The sequence below is a fragment of the Delphinapterus leucas genome, chromosome 19, assembly GCF_059928025.1.
Source record: "Delphinapterus leucas isolate spDelLeu-1000000601 "Yukka" chromosome 19, BTC_Dleu_Yukka2, whole genome shotgun sequence".
Lineage (NCBI taxonomy): Eukaryota > Metazoa > Chordata > Mammalia > Artiodactyla > Monodontidae > Delphinapterus > Delphinapterus leucas.
In genome coordinates this window covers 55,129,775-55,142,908 of record NC_143147.1, presented here as the reverse complement: position 1 = coordinate 55,142,908, position 13,134 = coordinate 55,129,775, and the positions used below count along the sequence as shown (strand labels likewise).

Here is a 13,134-nt window from a genome sequence, read left to right as displayed (position 1 = left end):
TTGTTTCCAGGCTCCACGGGGGGAGGATTACTCACGTGGTGGTTAGCAGACCTCAGGTACTTGCTGGCTGTTGGCTGGAGATTTCAGTTCCTTGTTACATGGGCCTCTCGGTAGGTCAGTTTACAACATGGCAGCCAGCTTCCTTATAGTCAAAGAGCACCTAAGGTGGAAGCCACAGCTTTTTTTAACCTAAGCTTAGAAGTGATGTCCCATCATTTTGGTCATATTTTATTCATTAGAATTGACTTACAAGGTCCATCCTGTACCAAAAGGGAAGGGATTCCACGAGGGCATGGAGACCAGTAGGTGGGGACCATTGGCCATTGCAGAGGCCACTGACCACAATAACCAAGTATGCTTCCAGGATCCAAGGTGGCAGAGGGGAGAGCAAGGGGGCCTAGGAAGGGGCAGCTTAAGGGAGGTGATAGATAAATACGAGGAAAAGAAATATATAGTAGCAGAGAAGAGAAAGAGAACCTGGTAGAATGGGAACAGAGAAATGGTGGAGGAAGGGAATCAGGGAGTTGGAATGAGGGACATAAGCTGTAAGAAAAGAGAAAATAGTTCCTAGGTTTTGGCACCAAAAACAAACAAGAAGTGAAAATAGGATGGAGGATGAATTGGGAGTGGCAACAGGGGAAGAGAGCTGGGAAGCAAGGAGCAAAGAGCTCAAGCAGACAGTGTAAGAGCCCTGAGGGCACAGGGGCTCGTTCCTCAGATCCCCACAGAGCCTTGCACTGTCTTCAGCAGGTATTCAAAAAACTTTGTGGCACCAAACATTCACTTCTCCTGCATCCAGTGAGAAATTCTGCTGCTTTCTTAACTAACTTCATGCAAAGTGAGAAAAGACTGGCTCTCTCTCAGCCCAGCTCTTGACTCCCTGTTTGACTCTGGGTCAGTGACTTAACCATTCTGGAATGTAGGATCCTTATCAGCAAAATAGACAGGTTGGCTGGATGATCTTTAAAGTTTTTTCTAGCTCTGAAACCTCACAAATTACGTATCAGGGCCTAGAATTAGGAGTCAGAGTAGAAAAAGTCCATGGATCTGATACAGATACAGGCTGCCACTTAGGTCTGACACAAAACTGAGCTGAATTCCATCTTACCAAGATGGTAGTCCATCAATATGCCTCTCAAGGGAAGTTCAGCTCCACTCTTTTGTGGCATCTGTGTGCAATAGAGACTCCGTGAGCTTAATTCTCCTTAGCACCAAGATCCCCATCTGATGCTATGTTAGGAACTTAGACTCATCAACCCTCAAAACAGTAGGAAACCAACCAGGGCATGATTGGTTCAGCTGCCAGAGTGCCATTAGGAATAAAGACAGTAGCAGGAGTCACCAGGAACACGAGGGTCCAGGGCCTCCAAGATATGGGAGTTAGGATGCCTGGATTTAATCACTCTTTTCAGTTGTCAGTGTTTGGAGCTGGTACCTATGAATAAAGGACAGCATCCCATACCTCTGTTTGACCCCTGCCCTCTTGGGCAAGTTACAAGTGGTCTGCCTGCCACACCATGGTCCATGAGGTAACCAAGGATATACAGGCACTTTGAAAAAGCATCTAAGATTAGCCTTTGCTAATCATGGAAATCCACTGATGGTGGAATAAAAACAATCTTGAGAATAAAGGCTGTATATATTTGCTTCTATATCCTCCATCCACTGAAAATGATGGATGGGAGCATTTTGAAAAGGCTTGATATTAATCTATTGGTTGTGGCCACTGGTTCCATTTCCTAGTATTTCTGTATAAAGAAAATATTTTGAAGGAAATACTTCACTTTCCTAAAAATAAGTCTCTCAGAACCTTTTTTGATTTGCAGAAAATGCATCTAGAAGACACTTACCAATAAAGAAGAGTTGTTGCAGTGACACTCGGGAGCAATGGAGAAGCCACCTCCTCACACGTATTCCGAGAATCTAAGTGTAGCAGATGTGCTGGTGTCCTGCCCACAGCCATTTACGTTTCAGCCACTTACATTTGGCTTGGCTTCCAACTGCCAGCATTTACCATCCAAGAGCTTTCTTGGATTTCGATAGCCCCTCCCCAAGTAGAAGGTAGAGCGCTAGGATATTATTACCCACCTGCTCCCCAGAAGCAGCCCTCCAACAGTGACTGAGGCAGGCAGTATATAAACACCCCAGGTTCTTCGCCCTCAGGTGCCACAAATCTGAGGTGTCTTTCCACTGTTTCCTAGAGACCCCCCCGCAGGACTGAGCATTCCTTGCCTAAGTAGTAACCTGCTCCATGACATACCTTGTGTTGACTTTCCTTCCCTTCCCACTATCAATTCCCTCTCCTACTGGTGTTCCCTGGCATGAACTCCCTAATACACCATTTGCACTTAAACCCTTATCTCAAGGTCTGCTTCTAGGTGAACCCAAATTTCTGCTAGGGCAATAGGAAGGAACAGGAAAAAAAAAAAAAAAGACTTATTTAAAAGAAGGATTTCTGTAAGCGCTGTGCTCCCCTGGTGCATTTAAGAGTTTGTTTACCGCTCATTACCTTCCTTTACAGAAACGCTATGGGACAGATTAGGTAAGAAGTGCTACCAGCGAAAGACCGGCCAGAAATGAAGATGAAGCATCTCTGAAATGGTCATGGAGGTTGCTAGGAGTATTGACTCGATTTACAAAACTTCTGTTTACTCACGACTTTCCCGGTAGGAGAAAGGCAGGATGCCTGTAGTGATAGCCAACTGCAGCATCCCTAGAGACGCATGTCCACGGAGTCATCCGGAAAAACACACTGGGGACAAGGGGCTTTTCAGAGGAGACAGTGCTGGAGCTTGGCGGTACCCACACTGGATTGTCTGGTTTTCCTCCAGCAGCATTTGGTCCCGAGGCTGCCCTGCGGCAGAGGAGTGGGGGCAGGGAGAGCCGAGACACCAAAGCTTGAAGGGCAGCTGAATAGGAAGCAGCTTACAGCATGTGGGCTCAATTTTCCTCAAAAAGCTCATAATATAACTGTCAAAAATGGCACTATGAACCCCAATTGTAAGGTAATTATGTTCAGTCCCAAATTCAACACAATAAACGTTATTTGCTCGCAAGCCCTAGCAACCATCTCATAAGGGGGAGAAAAATACTGTACAAAAAACAAAATGTAAACTCGCAAGGCAGTAATAAAAACAGGCACACAACTATTCATTTCAAGTCTATTTTGGAAAGCCTTTGATAATACCAGTAATTCCCCATAAAGCTCATATTCTCCTGCCACAGTTCCCTGCTGGAGATAGAAAAAGGTTTTGCTGTTCTACAGTCACTCCATTTCTTAAAAAAAAGTTAAATCCCTAACCACCTATATCCAGCTAAGCCTACCACCTAGGCAGGGCTCAGGGGCAGTATCCATGTGACTACTTCTTGTTTTGCACAACAAAATTCATTCAGCGGTCTTAACAAGGTGCTTAAATGGAGTCCAAGAGCCTTGTCCACAAGGTACTGAAACGTTCCCCAAAAGGTAGAAAATTCAACCAACCGTCTGCCCATTTCTAAATATCCTGATGCTTCTGAGCACGCCGGCCAGGTGGTCTCCCTTTTACATCCTGGCTGACACGAGGGAGGCTGAGCAACTCCTCCGGGCACCACTGGCAGGTGTACCTACAACAGAGGAAGGAGGGGGTAGGGGCTTGAGATACACCTTTGGTTGCAAGAACAGAAACCTACTTAGACAAGTAAGAGGGCGATGGTTATATCCTCTCATGGACCCTGAGGAAAAGCTGAGCAATCGGGCCTCGGGGAGAGCGGGAACCAGCAGCAATTTTGGTGGGGGAGTGAAGTGGCAGGGAAAGGACAGGCAGGGCTGTGTGCAGGGACAGAGGCCCCTAGAAGGGACTGGGCATGTGGGTAATTAGTCCCTTTAATACAGGAAGACAGAAAGGAAAAGAAAGAAGAACAGAAGGTGGGGGATGAAGTAAAATAATAGGAACCAAAGTGAAAAGAAAGATAAGCATTAACTGAGTGAAAAAAATGTCATCAACAAATGTTTCAGCCAGCAGTCAGCAGCTCCCTGGTGCTAAAGGTCAGCCTGTCCCCTTCAATCAATCAACTAAAGCTTAGACTCTGCCTACTGTCCGAGCCCCTTCGTGGATATGCATGTACCCACAGCTTAAGAGTCCCCTAATTTTGTTGTTTGGAGAGACACTTCTTTGGGAAACAACCCCAGTGTTCTTATTTGCTGCAAGTAATAATAAACCCTTCATTCTCCCAGGGCGGGGGTGGGGGGATCAGCTGTCCCTAATGTAGAACCAGCCTGTGTAGTACTGCAAATACAAAGCCCTTCTAATTTACCCACGTTGGTCATTCTGATTTACATGATTTATATTCTGATTTTACGGACTAATTGTAAAGAGAGAAAGTTGTATTCATTGAAAGGATGTGTATGATCTTGATGAAGTCCATGTACTTTTCACGCTTCAGTTTTAAAAACTTGGCTTATACATACAATAAGCATAATCCAAAATTGTATTGGGGGCACACTGATGTTTCCTGCTACAACTGATGTGAACATCAGTTTACTTCACTAGGTTTATCTTTACATATATGGCATCAATTCTTTGTCCCAAGGTGTATGCCCTAAACTTTAATAAATCGTTGTCTCAATTCCACTTCAACTTTATCAGAAACGTTTCCTGAACACCTATGATGTTAAAAGCATTGTTTTAAGCACTTATGTTGTCACAGAGTCGAATAAAACATAGCCCTGTCTTTATGGATCTTGTCATTTGAAAGTGGAGGAAGTGAGTAGAAGGGGAATTAGGCACAATCCCCTATAGACATAAATCCCCTAATTTATGTCTATAAATTAGACCTATACACAAGAGACTATAAGACAAGACTATGTCTATACTACTCTACCCAGCAAGGCTCACGTTCAGATTCAGCAGAGAAATCAAAAGCTTTACAGACAAGCAAAAGCTAAAAGAATTCAGCACCACCAAACCAGCCTTAAAACAAATGCTAAAGGAACTTCTCAGGGTTGGGGGGCGGTGGAGGGGAGGCCACAACTAGAAACCACAAAATCACAAATGGGAAAGCTCACCAGTAAAGGCAAACAAAGTAATAGTACGAAATCACCCCCACACAAATATGATATCAAAACCAGCAACTGTGAGGAGAGTACAAATGCAGGAAATGGGAATTGCATTTGAAATTAAGAAACCAGCAACTTAAAACAACATTGTATATATACAGACTGCTGTATCAAAAACCTCATGGGAAATGCAAACCAGAAAACTACAATAGGTACACAAACAAAACAGAGAAAGCAACCCAAACATAACACTAAAGATGGTCATCAATCCACAAGAGAACAAAAGAGGAAGGGGAGAAAAAAGAGCTACAAAAACCTAAAGCAATTAAGAAAATGTCAATAGGAACATATATATTGATAATTACCTAAATGTAAATAGATTAAATGCACCAACCAAAAGACACAGACTGGCTGAATAGATACAAAAACAAGACCCGTATATATGCTATCTACTAGAGACTCACTTCAGACCTAGGGACACATACAGACTGCAAGTGGAAAAAGATATTACATGCAAATGGAAATCAAAAGAAAGCTGGAGTAGCAATACTTATATCAGAAAAAATAGACTTTAAAATAAAGACTGTTCAAGAGACATGGAAGGACACTGCATAATGATCAAGGGATCAACCCAAGAAGATATAACAATTGTAAATATACATGCACCCAACATAGGAACACCTCAATATATAAGCCAAATGCTAACAGCCACAAAAGGGGAAATAGTAACACAATAATAGTGAGGGACTTTAACACCCCAATTACACCAATGAACAGATCATCCAGACAGAAAACTATTAAGGAAACACAACACTTAAATGACACATGAGGGCTTCCCTGGTGGCGCAGTGGTTGAGAGTCCGCCTGCCGATGCAAGGGACACGGGTTCGTGCCCCGGTCCAGGAAGATCCCACATGCCGCAGAGCGGCTGGGCCCGTGAGCCATGGCCGCTGGGCCTGCACGTCCAGAGCCTGTGCTCCGCAACGGGAGAGGCCACAACAGTGAGAGGCCCGCGTACCGCAAAAAAAAAAAAAAAAAAAAAAAAGACACATGAGACCAGAGAGACTTAACTGGTATTTACAGGACACTCCGTCTGAAAGCAGCAGATTACACTTTCTTCTCAAGGGCACATGGAACATTCTACAGGACAGATCACATCTTGGGCCACAAATCAAGCCTCGGTAAATTTTAAAAATTAAAATCATATCAAGCATCTTTCTGTTCTGACCACAATGCTATGAGATTAGAAATAAATTATAGGAAAACTGTAAAAACACAAAACATGGAGGCTAAACAATGTTACTAAACAACCAATGGATCACTGAAGAAATCAAAGAGAAAAAAAATACCTAGAGACAGGGGCTTCCCTGTTGGCGCAGTGGTTGGGAGTCTGCCTGCCGATGCAGGGGACACGGGTTCGGGCCCTGGTCTGGGAGGATCCCACGTGCCGCGGAGCAGCTGGGCCCATGGGCCGTGGCCACTGAGCCTGGGCGTCCGCAGCCTTTGCTCTGCAGCAGGAGAGGCCGCAGCGGTGGGGGGCCCGCGTATCGCAAAAAAACCCCAAAACAAACAAACAAAAAAATACCTAGAGACAAATGACAACAAAAACACGATGATCCAAAACCTATGAGATGCAGCAAAAACAGTTCTAAGAGGGAAGTGTATAGCAATACAGTCTTACCTCAGGAAACAAGAAAAATCTCAAACAACCTAACTTTACACCTAAAGCAACTAGAGAAAGAAGAATAAACAAAACCCAAAGTTAGTAGAAGGAAAGAAATCATGAGATCAGAGCAGAAATAAATGAAATAGAGACAAAGAAAACAATAGCAAAAATCAATGAAACTAAAAGCTGGTTCTTTGAAAAGATAAAGAAAATTGATAAACCTTCAGCCAGACTCATCAAGAAAAAGAGGGTGAGGGTGATGGCTCAAATCAATAAAATTAGAAATGAAGGGGCTTCCCTGGTGGTGTAGAGGTTAAAAATCCACCTGCCCATGCAGGGAACAGGAGTTCAATCCTTGGTCCGGGAAGATCCCGCATGCCGTGGAGCAACTAAGCCCATGAGCCACAACTACTGAGCCTGTGTTCTAGAGCCTGCAAGCCACAACTACTGAGCCTGTGTGCTGCAACTACTGAAGCCTGCATGCCTAGGGCCTGTGCTCTACAGCAAGAGAATCCACCACAAGGAGAAGCCCACGCACTACAACGAAGAGTAGCCCCCACTTGCTGCAACTAGTAAAAGCCTGTGCGCAACAATGAAGACCCAATGCAGCCAAAAAAAGAAAAGAAAAACACATTTACAAATGAAAAAGAAGTTACAATGGACACCACAGAAATACAAAGGATCATAAGAGACTAGATAACCTAGAAGAAATGAACAAATTCTTAGAAAGGTACAACATTCCAAGACTGAGCCAGGAATAGAAAATAGAAACAGACCAATCACAAGTACTGAAATTGAAACTGTTATTAAAAAACTTCCAACAAACAAAAGTTCAGGCCCAGATGACTTCACAGGTGAATTCTATCAAACATTTAGAGAAGAGTTAACACCTATCCTTCTGAAACTCTTCCAAAAAAATTGCAGAGGAAGGAACACTCCCAAGTTCACTTTATGAGGCCACTATCACCCTGATACCAAAACCAGACAAAGATACCACAAAAAAATAAAATTACAGGCCAATATCACTGATGAACACAGACACAAAAATCCTCAACAAAATACTAGCAAACTGAATCCAACAACACATTAAAAGGAGCATACACTGTGATCAAGTGGGATTTATCCCAGGGATGCAAGGATTCTTCATTATTTGCAAATCAATCAATGTGATACAACACATTAACAAATTGAAGAATAAAAACCATATGATCATCTCAATAGATGCAGAAAAAATCTTTTGACAAAATTCAACATCCATTTATGATAAAAATTCTCCAGAAAGTGGGCATAGAGGGAACCTACCTCAACATCATAAAGGCCATATACGACAAACCCACAGCAAACATCATTCTCAATGGTGAAAAACTGAAAGCATTTCCTCTAAGATCAGAGACAAGACAAGGATGTCCACTCTCGCCACTTTTATTCAACATAATTTTGGAAGTCCTAGCCACAGATATCAGAGAAGAAAAAGAAATAAAAGGAATCCAAATTGGAAAAGAAGAAGTAAAACTGTCACTGTTTGCAGATGACATGTTCCTATACATAGATAATCCTAAAGATGCCATCAGAAAACTACTAGAGCTTATCAATGAATTTGGTAAAGTTGCAGGATACAAAATGAATACACAGAAATCTCTTGCATTCCTATACACTAACAATGAAAGATCAAAAGGAGAAATTAAGGAAATAATCCCATTTACCACTGCATCAAAAAGAATAAAATACCTAGGAATAAACCTACCTAAGGAGGCAAAAGACCTGTACTCAGAAAACTATAAGATACTGATGAAAGAAATCAAAGATGACACAAACAGATGGAGAGATATACCAGTTCTTGGATTGGAAGAACCAATATTATCAAAATGACTATACTACCCAAAGCAATCTACAGATTCAATGCAATCCCTATCAAATTACCAACAGCATTATTCTCAGAATTAGAGCAAAAATTTTTACAATTTGTACGGAAACACAAAAGACCCAAGTAGCCAAAGCAATCTTGAGAAAGAAAAATGGAGCTGGAGGAATCAGGCGCCCTGACTTCAGACCATACTACAAAGCTACAGTCTTCAAAACAGTATGGTACTGGCACAAAAAAAGAAATATAGATCAATGGAACGGGATAGAATGTCCAGAGATAAACCCATGCACCTGTGGTCACCTAGTCTATGACAAAGGAGGCAAGAATATACAATGGAGAAAAGACAGTCTCTTCAATAAGTGGTGCTGGGAAAACTGGACAGCTACATGTAAAAGAATGAAATTAGAACACTCCTTAACACCGTACACAAAAATAAACTCAAAATGGATTAAAGACTTAAATGTAAGGCTGGGTACCATAAAACTCTTAGAGGAAAACATAGGCAGAACACTCTCTGACATAAATCGCAGCAAGATCTTTTTTTTTTTTTTTTTTTGGCAGTACGCAGGCCTCTCACTGCCGTGGCATCTCCCTTTGCGGAGCACAGGCTCCGGACGTGCAGGCTCAGCGGCCATGGCTCACAGGCCCAGCCGCTCCGTGGCATGTGGGATCCTCCCGGACCGGGACATGAACCCGTGTACCCTGCATCGGCAGGCAGACTCTCAACCACTGCGCCACCAGGGAAGCCCAGCAAGATCTTTTTTGATCCACCTCCTAGAGTAATGAAAATAAAAACAAAAATAAATGGGACCTAATTAAACTCAAAAGCTCTTGCACAGCAAAGGAAACCATAAACAAAACAAAAAGACAACCCACAGAATGGGAGAAAATATTTGCAAATGAAGCAACCAACAAGGAATTAATCTCCAAGATATACAAACAGCTCATGCAGCTCAATATCAAAAAAACAAACAACCCAGTCAAAAAAATGGGCAGAAGATCTAAACAGACATTTCTCCAAAAAAGACATACAGATGGCCAAAAAGCACATGAAAAGATGTTCAACATTACTAATTATTAGAGAAATGCAAATCAAACTACAACGAGGTATCACCTCACACCAGTCAGAATGGCCATCATCAAAAAAATCTACAAACAATAAACACTGGAGAGGGTGTGGAGAAAAGGGAACCCTTCTACACTGTTGGTGGGAATGTACTTGGTACAGCCACTATGGAGAACAGTATGGAGCTTCCTTAAAAAACTAAAAATAGAGCTACCATATGATCTAGCAATTCCACTCCTGGGCATATATCCAGTGAAAACCATAATTCAAAAAGATACATGCTCCCCAGTGTTCATTGCAGCTCTTTTTACAATAGCCAGGACATGGAAGCAACCTAAATGTCCATCGAGAGAGGAATGGATAAAGCAGATGTGGTACAGGACTTCCGTGGTGGTGCAGTGGTTAAGAATCCACCTGCCAATGCAGGGGACACGGGTTCAAGCCCTGGTCCGGGAAGATCCCACATGCCGCAGAGCAACTAAGCCCATGTGCCACAACTACTGAGCCTGTGTTCTAGAGCCCGCGAGCCACAACTACTGAAGCCCACGCACCTAGAGCCCGTGCTCCACAGCAAGAGAAGCCGCTGCAATAAGAAGCCCGCACACCGCAACAAAGAGTAGCCCCCGTTCCCTGCAACTAGAGAAAAAGCCCGTGCGCTGCAATGAAGACCCAACGCAGCTAAAAATAAATTAATTAATTTTAATTAAATAAAAAAGATGTGGTACATATATACAATGGAGTATTACTCAGCCATAAAATAGAACAAAATAATGCTGTCTGCAGCAACATGGATGGACCTAGAGATTGTCATACTGACTGAAGTAAGTCAGACAGAGAAAGATATCATATGATATCACTTATATGTGGAATCTACAAAAATGGTACAAATGAACTTATATACAAAACAGAAATAGAGTCACAGATGTAGAAAACAATCTTATGATTACCAGGGTGGAAAGGGGAGGAGGGAGGGATAAATTGGGAGACTGGGATTGACATATACACACTACTATATATAAAATAGATAACTAATAAGGACCTGCTGTATAGCACAGGAAACTCTACTCAATACTCTGTAATGACCTATATGGAAAAGAATCTAAAAAAGAAGGGATACATGTATATGTGTAACTGATTCACTTTGCTGTACAGCAGAAACTAACACAACATTGTGAGTCAACTATACTCTCATTTTAAAAAAAAGAGTAGACAAGAGTATTACCTGCTTCAACCCACATTCTTTAAACCTCTTCCAGCTCTCTGATCGGAGCCTTTGTCGGCCCCTCATCTGTTATACCTCCCAGTCTTTCTATCTACATCTTACCCATCCTTTCCTGCTACTCATGCCATAACCATACCCTCTTGCGAGATCCTCCCGTAGCATGTGATCTCTTTGGAACCTCTGCAGCCTTTGTGTATTCCAGTGTGATGGAAGTTATCACTGGAGGTTAAGTGGTGCCTTTAAGATACGCTGAGTCAACGGACTCTGTGAACATGCCCCAGGGAGACCCTGAACACAGGAGATCTGCCTGAGCTGGTGGGCGCCCACACCACTTTTGCTACTCAGACACTTACTCTGCTCTCATTTCTGGTTTCATTTGGGACTTCACATTTCTGATTCCTCCCATAAGAGTTCTCCATGCTTTGATCAGGCTGGAGAGAAAGTGTGTATGTGCACACACAAGTGTACCAAAGGGGAAACGATAACTGATGGGTTTGCCTTCATTTCTTCTCTTGCCTTCTTGTCCTCAGCTGCCTCTTAAAAATTCAGGTGCGGGACTGCAGGTGTTGAGGGGCCCACACACCTCCATCAGCCCTGTCCCTGGAGAGAGGCTTGGCCAAGGACAGGATGAGCCTGGTGCCTGTGGAGATACTCTGTGGTTGGCCTTACAGGAGGGTGAATCATGCTGGAAACCCTGTCCTTGGAGATTTGGGTCCTGTAGCTCCTGCCTTTGTTCCCTCTGCCCTGATTCTGATGGTGATAGGGATCAAATGTATTGCTGGCATCAGTGCTTGCCGATTACTCAAGGATCCTCACAGGACACCTCTGACCGGCAGCCCAAGTTCCATGGGGGTAGTAATAAACTCTTACTGCTTTGGAAGTGCAGCCCTCAGCTCAGACCCTGACCAAAAGCAGGTGATTCTTATCAGAGGCTGAAGGACAGGTTTTACCAGAGTTCCCATGCCCGAACTTGAAAAGCAAGTTCAGCTGCCCCTTACTCCACTCACTTGGGGTTCCATCCTATTTTTGAGAAAGGGTCAAATGCTCTACCTCTTTAATGACTCTTGAGATCACCGTGTGGCCTAGTGACCACTGGCTGCTGGTCACTGAGGCTGACCAACTATGCTGGTTTGCCTGGGACTTGGGATGTTCAGTGCTAAAACCAGGAAAGTCCCAAGCAGCCAGCGACAAGTTGATCAGTTTGTATTCAGAACCCTTGTATGTACAGGATAGTTTGTCCCCCGAGACTTGGATGGGGAAGGAGCAAGGAGGACCAGGACTTTTCATGATCACCATGTACCTGGACTGTATTCTAAGTCTTGTCAAAGTGGGATTTTGATAGTTATTTGTAGGTTGAGGACTGTATGACTGGTCCAATTGGGCCAGTCTGAACCAGTCTGGAACAACCAAACTTCCCTCCACCATCCGCTCCTTCCTACAAGGTCACAAGGGAAGCTATACTCACTGAGGATGAAGTGAGGCAAAGGGACACTTACTCTGGCTGGCACTTTGGCCCCAAACCCTATCGTCAAACTCCAGTGAACTGGCTTGAGTCACTGATAGGGCTTCCTCTGGCTGAATCACAACGAAAGCACAAGCCCAAACCTCAGGTCAAACCACGCCAACGTGAGGAAGAGCCGTGCCAGCAAAGTCACCTGTGAACAGAGCCAAAGAAGGAGGCAGGGGTACGTGAGAAAAAGAGTATTTGCCCCAATGGCCAAAATCGGGCGGGTCTCATGGCCAGGGCCGGGGGAGTACCAGTTGATCCTGACACCAGGACCTCTTCTACCCCTCAACCCCCTGCAAGCACTGCCATCCAAAATCAGATAGCGACTGGGTCTCCAGGCCATGCCTTATTTTTCTGGAATCCTTATAGGCACAGGATCCAAACAGAGACTATGCATGTGCTCTGGGATCTTTAGCTATTTTTAAACCTCTATCTCTATGTCTGTGGCCCATTAAAATGCTCTGATTTGACCAATTTACTGAGCTTGCCTCCTTTGCAGGGGGAGATGAGTTTTCCTCTGCTTTGGAAACCATTATTGTGTAAGTATTCACAGGACTGGTGGCTAAGAGCCCCGAGCTTTAGTATTTTTAAAGATATCTGTGATTGGCTTAAGGTGAAACACTGAACTTCTCAGTTTCCTTGCCTATAAAATTGACTGGACTAAATTTTGGGTACTGAGATTTCTTCCGGCTTTGTGATTCATCTCTCTCTCTCTCTCTCTCTCTCTCTCACACACACACACACACACACACACACACACACACACACTTACTC

The 13,134-nt window shown here is 43.6% G+C and overlaps 1 long non-coding RNA gene across 1 annotated transcript in view; it reads left to right on the top strand.

Annotated features, from left to right (window-relative positions):
* Positions 1 to 4,710, top strand: part of LOC111182598 (uncharacterized) — a 97,086-nt gene extending 92,376 nt beyond the window's left edge. The window contains exon 3 of the long non-coding RNA XR_016389018.1: positions 2,522 to 4,710. This is a non-coding gene — a long non-coding RNA (uncharacterized LOC111182598). The remainder of the gene's footprint in view (positions 1 to 2,521) is intronic.
* The last annotated feature ends 8,424 nt before the right edge of the window (positions 4,711 to 13,134 follow it).